At 43.3% G+C, this 6,358-nt stretch overlaps 1 long non-coding RNA gene across 2 annotated transcripts; it reads left to right on the top strand.

Annotated features, from left to right (window-relative positions):
- The first annotated feature begins 986 nt into the window (after positions 1-986).
- On the top strand, positions 987-4,696 carry LOC123080533 (uncharacterized). 2 transcript variants are annotated; one of them, XR_006438462.1, is made up of 3 exons: positions 987-1,586; positions 3,628-3,703; positions 3,782-4,696. It is a non-coding gene; the product is annotated as an uncharacterized lncRNA (long non-coding RNA). The 2 variants fall into 2 exon arrangements; XR_006438463.1 differs by having other exon boundaries at positions 1,674-3,703.
- The last annotated feature ends 1,662 nt before the right edge of the window (positions 4,697-6,358 follow it).

Genomic DNA, 6,358 nt, shown 5'->3' with positions numbered 1-6,358 from the left:
TAAGATTACATCGAATAGATATCCACGAGAATCGTGGAGAACTTTGTATTGAGATCCAAAGAGAGAGAAGAAGCCATATAGCTAATAACTATGGACCCGAAGGTGTGAGGTAAACTACTCACACATCATCGGAGAGGCTATGGTGTTGATGTAGAAGCCCTCCGTGATCAACGCCCCCTCCGGTAGGACGCCGGAAAAGGCCCCAAGATGGGATCTCACGGGTACAGAAGGTTGCGGCGGTGGAATTAGGTTTTCGTGGATGCCTCTGATGGTTTGCGGGTACGTAGGTATATATAGGAGGAAGAAGTACGTCGGTGGAGCTACGTGGGCCCCACGAGGGTGGATGGCGCGCCTGGGAGGTAGGCGCGCCCCCCTGCCTCGTGCTCTCCTCGTTGATTTCTTGACGTGAACTCCAAGTCCTCTGGATCATGTTTGTTCCGAAAATCACGGTCCCGAAGGTTTCATCCCGTTTGGACTCCGTTTGATATTCTTTTTCTGCGAAACACTGAAATAGGCAAAAAAAACAACAATTTGGGCTAGGCCTCCGGTTAATAGGTTAGTCCCAAAAATAATATAAAAGTGTATGAATAAGCCCATTAAACATCCAAAACAGAATATATAATAGCATGGAACAATCAAAAATTATAGATACGTGGTAGACGTATCAAGCATCCCTAAGCGTAATTCACTACAGCACAACACTTGATTGGGGGCAATTAACTGCCGGGAGAAATACTTGATCAGGGGCAAAACAGCTGCCGGGACATTTGTTTCTGCCGGTACAAACGTCTTGGGGTAGAGAAACTGCCAGGAGAACTTGAACAGTGACGACACATGGACTGCCGGTACACTATAGGGCACATCTTCCGTCGAGACAACTACACCACGGCCCATAATATGCCGGGAATCGACTTTGACGCAAGACCAAAATATCGGGCCTACTAAGCGCGCGCGATGAGAGGAAAGCGCGCGAGTGGCCTAAACTTTGGCCCAAAAAAGACGCGCACGCGCCGGCCCTCCATCAGATAGCGCCGCCGCCCCCAAATCGACCCCCAAATCCTTCGTGCCCTCCACCAGACACCGCCGTCGCCGCCCCCAACCAGACCGCCGCCGCCGTCGCCCCCAACCGTCCCATCCGCCCTAACCATCCCGCCGCCGCCGAACGCCCTCCACCCGGAGCACTTGCGCCGTCGCCCCAAACCACGCCAGAGCGGCGGCGCCAAGCACCGAATTGACCGCAGCCGCCAACCACTCCAGATCCAAGCCGGCGGCCGCCCTCCACCCAGACCACTGCCGCCCCCCTCCCCAACCACTCCAGAGCGGCGCCACCGAGCCGCCACTCCAGACCGCAAGCGGCGACCACCCTCCTCCGCCGAATGTCTTCCCTCACCACCACCCATCTCGCGAGCTTCCTCCCCGACCAGGCCTCCTCCCCACAAGCTTCACCGGAGAACCAAGCGGGGACCCCTCCTCTACGTCCTCTACCCCAGGCAGCGGAGCGTCGACCCTCCTCGCGAGCAGCTCTGCCTTTCCCTGGACACCGCTGCCTTCTCTACTTCCTTGCTCCAACCACGAGAATTTGACAGGTGATATTTCCTAGATCACTGCAGAAATTGGTGTGTAGCTCTAAAATCTATGTATGTAGTCTATTAGTTTTTTTTTTGAGGTGACAGGGGAGTGGAGTTTGGGGGGCGTGCGTTCCGGCCGGCCCCTGGTTGTGCGATGCCAGATCTGCGCGGGATGTCGGCGAGCGGCTGGTGCCAGGCCTAGTGTGCCGCTGCCTGCTGCAGCCATGAGAAATAGCGTGCTACTACATGCTCGTGCCGGCTACATGGATTGTTCGTATTCTTAGTGGGCTATGCTTTGATGCATAGGTAAAATTAAAAGTGCCAAAAACCTGGGTGCCCATGGCCTAGTTTGGCCCCAACAAAGCTCCCCCCCTGGTTAGCAAACAATAAATAGGTTTGCTTTGATGGTGTACTGAAGATTACAAGTATTGTAGATAATACACTTTGTTCATTTCAAGTATTAGTTAATTAATTGTTTCTGCTTCACATTGCTCGAAGACTTGCGAAGCAGTTTTATGTGTTCTGTAGGGGTGGTATGCATCTCTTATTTTATTTCTCGGAAATAAAGGCTAAGAATATGACTATCTGCATGTCCTACCAAATCATTATGCCTTCCAACATTAAGCAAAGTGTATGAGGCCTAGACTTTGAATATTTCCTATATTTGATGGTAGAGTTGTAGCAACTTCCCAGATTTCTCAATATCATGTCCAATAGTGTTTATAGTCTTTCTTTCATAGATTTTTACTCACACTTTAAAAGTGTTATTAACCAAATTTATGCGAGCTTAATGGAGCATTTGAGTTACACCAAAATGTCCAATAGCAATGGATTCTGTACATTGATAAAAGTCAACATATTGCCGGTTAAATCTGTTTTCACCAAAATGGTAGAATTATATGTTACACTGTGCGCATCATAATATTTAGATTTCTATATGCCTTTAACTACATTGACTTTGTCAAAACAATATTCTGCACTAGAAACAGTACAAGATATCTCTGAGTCAACTTATGTATGCAGATTGTTAATATGAGGCGAAAAACTTTATCTCAAGTTATTATATGACCTTAGTTACTGCAGTTTTCAGTATGGTTGCTCTTGCCAGTCGACTTAGCTTAGCCTCCATTTCTGAATGTTTTGAATTGATTTCTCTTCCTGTGTTTGTCGCTCTTCCTATTTCCATTCCCGATGCCATAGTAATATATAATTGTTTCTGATGAATATAAGACATTCAGTGTGCTTAAGGACATGGGCGAAATCAAGTATAATTTTAAGAGGAGCATTTATGAGATCGAGCAGCTACATGATTTCTCAATGCAAAGCTCCTACCTGTGTTTGTGCACTTATTCTTCCAATATATTCTTAGGATATGCCTAACTACAGTGTGACAGCTCCTACCTGTGTTTGTGCACTTATTCTTCCAATATATTCTTAGGATATGCCTAACTACAGCTTTGTCACATGGATTCCTCCTTATTTTGTTATCAACTCACTTGAACTCAAAGTGGTCGGACCCTTCCCCGGACCCTGCGCAAGCGGGAGCTATATGCACCGGGCTGCCCTTTTTTTTTGTTAATGTTACTGACTTGAATTGTTTCTATACCTCATTCTCAACTATATGCTCTAGATTATTATGTTATAGTTTAAAATTCAAATATAAAGATAATTACAATTGTGATCTGATTCACAACCTATATACAGGAACCTGCACCATTTTAGTCCATTTTAATCTGTATCCATTTTAGTAAACAACAAAGTTAGGCAAAATGGGAATACAGAGGAAAAATGAAATAGCCCACCTAAAGATTTCCCCGTAACCATTTTGATTTGTATAAGTGGTAATTTAACCTTCCAGTATGCAGATATTGTGACTTCACTTAGGATGGCAGATCTCAGGCTCCTTAAGCAAGCCCTTGATAGACATGAAGACCACTAAGTTCACATATTTGTGTCCTGAAAAAGTTTCGGCCCTCTGCTGTCACTGATTGCGTCCTACTTTTTTGTACAGGGACACTGGTTGCTTTGCATGGACACTGATTGCTTATTTCTCTTGCAGCGTTACTAAAATGCGGTGTCTACCTTGTGTTGGACAAACTTGAACTCCAGGTTTACCGGAGATTAGTGAAGAAAATGTGAGTGTAAACTTGTAGGTGTCCTCGTCACAATTTTACAGAATGAACCAATCCTTTTCGCTTTGCTTTCTTCTGCAGCCATATCATCCAGAGGGAGAAGGAACCATCTAAGGCAAATCAAATCAAGCTAGAGGTCTCTGCAACCATTTTAGTCGAGTAGCAGTTTTGCAAAAGGTGACCGTGGCAAACATTTTATCCTGTTACAAGCACATTAGATGAAATGGCGTTTATTGTTGGTGGCTTATTTGTATGCCTAACAAGTTGGGTGCTTTTCTTCAGGGTATGTCATAACCTCAACCTTTAGGTTACTATAAACAAGTTTAGAACGACAAGAATATCAAATTATAACTTTTTACTGTTTTGTTACTATAACTGGAATGGAATGAGCTGTGTACGTTAGCCTGATTCAAATCCTTTTCATCTCCAATGAACGATCTGTGTACAACATCAGCCTTCATTCAAACTCCATTTACTGAATAATTTCACAGCGTGTTCTGCTACAGCCAACGCCCAACAGCAAGGCAAACAAAGAAGGCATTAAAACACTTGTCCTTATGTGATGTAAAAATTGCATTTTATTGTGCTTCCAGTACTAGTTGCATGTTCATATGTTACAACAGGTTTATTAAGCTATGAGAGCTCCATTTTGAGTTTCCGTTCTGTTGCAGGTTTCCCAAAGATACACTACTTGATGGAGATTTGGATGATCTACAAGCTGCTGAAGGTTTGCAAGATCAACTATTAAGTTGGTGGAGTGATAATGTAATGCGCCTTGTTTGGTGAACTTGGAGACATTGGCAAGTTCTGCTCATTTTGGTGGTTGTTTTGGCACATAGGCCACTATATGGCCATTTTGGTTGCGTGACACATTTAGAAACATATATACTTCTCCCTTTGTGGAACTACTTCATTTTGGTTGTGTGGCACGTGTATCTAGAAACATTTATGTACTCTTTTTGTGGCACAATCTGCTTATATACGTTCTTATGTTTATGGAATGAAGTGTAAGGTTTCTGATGAGACCTATATGTTACTTTGAAATGTATGTATAAATTGTGCGAGGTGCCATGATTGCTTAACATAATGAATGGAAATTATATCAGGAATGCATACAATAGTTTGCTAGTGAAATTGAAGTGCTGGCATCATAACTGCCGGGAAAACATGCATGTGCAGGCAGCTAAACTGCCGGCAATTGTAGTTTCATGTGTCCTGACCAATCTGCCGGGAGAAAACAAACTGCCAGCAAATATAAGGGCCGGGATAGAGAAACCGCCGGGACAAGTAATCCCCGGCAGCCGTTCTCGTGGCGGTTCTATCTGCCGGGAGAAATGCTATCCCGGCAGATTGTCTGCCCTTATAAGTATGTTCTCCCGGCAGTTTTTCTGTCCTTATATCAGTGTTGTGGTGTAGTCCTGCTCGTCCTCGAGTAGGTAAATGATAAAAACAGAATTTTTGATGTGGAATGCTTCTTTACATACTTCTTAATGTAATCCCTTTTTATTGTAGCATGAATATCTAGGTCCGAAAGATTCAAGATAAAAGTTTAATGTTGACAAACAATAATACTTCAAACATGCTAACCAAGCAATTATGTCTTATCAAAATAACAGAGCCAAAGAAAGCTTATCCCTACAAAATCATATAGTTAGGCTATGTTTCAATATTGTCACATAAACGTTCTCATCATGCATAACCCCGATGACAAGCCGAGCAATTGGTTCATACTTTTAACGCGCTTCAGCCTTTTCAACTCTTACGCAATACATGAGCGCAAGCCATGGATATAGCACTATGGGTGGAGTAAAGTATAATGATGGAGGTTATGAGAGAAGACAAAAAGGTAGAAAGTCTCACATTGACGCAGCTAATCAATAGGCTATGGAGATGCCCATCGATTGATGTCAATGAGAGGAGTAGGAATTGCCATGCAACGGATGCACTAGAGCTATAAATATGTGAAAGCTCAACAAAAGAAACTAAGTGGTTGTGCATCCAACTTGCTTGCTCACGAAGACCTAGGGCATTTTGAGGAAGCCCATCATTGGAATATACAAGCCAAGTTCTATAATGAAAAATTCCCACTAGTATATGAAAGTGACAACATAGGAGACTCTCTATCATAAATATCATGGTGCTACTTTGAAGCACAAGTGTGGAAAGGATAGTAGCATTGCCCCTTCTCTCTTTTTTCTCTCATTTTTTTGTTTGGGCCTTCTCTTTTTTTTGGCCTCTTTTCTCTCTCTCTCTTTTTTTAGTCCGGAATCTCATCCCGACTTGTGGGGGAATCATAGTCTCCATCATCCTTTTCTCACATGGGACAATGCTCTAATAATGATGATCATCACACTTTTATTATTTACAACTCAACAATTACAACTCAATACTTAGAACAAGATATGACTCTATGTGAATGCCTCCGGCGGTGTACTGGGATATGCGATGAATCAAGAGTGACATGTATGAAAAAATTATGAATAGTGGCTTTGCCACAAAATACGATGTCAACTACATGATCATGCAAAGCAATATGACAATGATGAAGCGTGTCATAATAAACGGAACGGTGGAAAGTTGCATGGCAATATATCTCGGAATGGCTATGGAAATGCCATAATAGGTAGGTATGGTGGCTATTTTGAGGAAGATATAAGG

This window comes from Triticum aestivum, chromosome 3D, assembly GCF_018294505.1.
Source record: "Triticum aestivum cultivar Chinese Spring chromosome 3D, IWGSC CS RefSeq v2.1, whole genome shotgun sequence".
Lineage (NCBI taxonomy): Eukaryota > Viridiplantae > Streptophyta > Magnoliopsida > Poales > Poaceae > Triticum > Triticum aestivum.
Note: the sequence above shows the minus strand (reverse complement) of the source record. Positions and strands in the feature narration are given on the sequence as shown.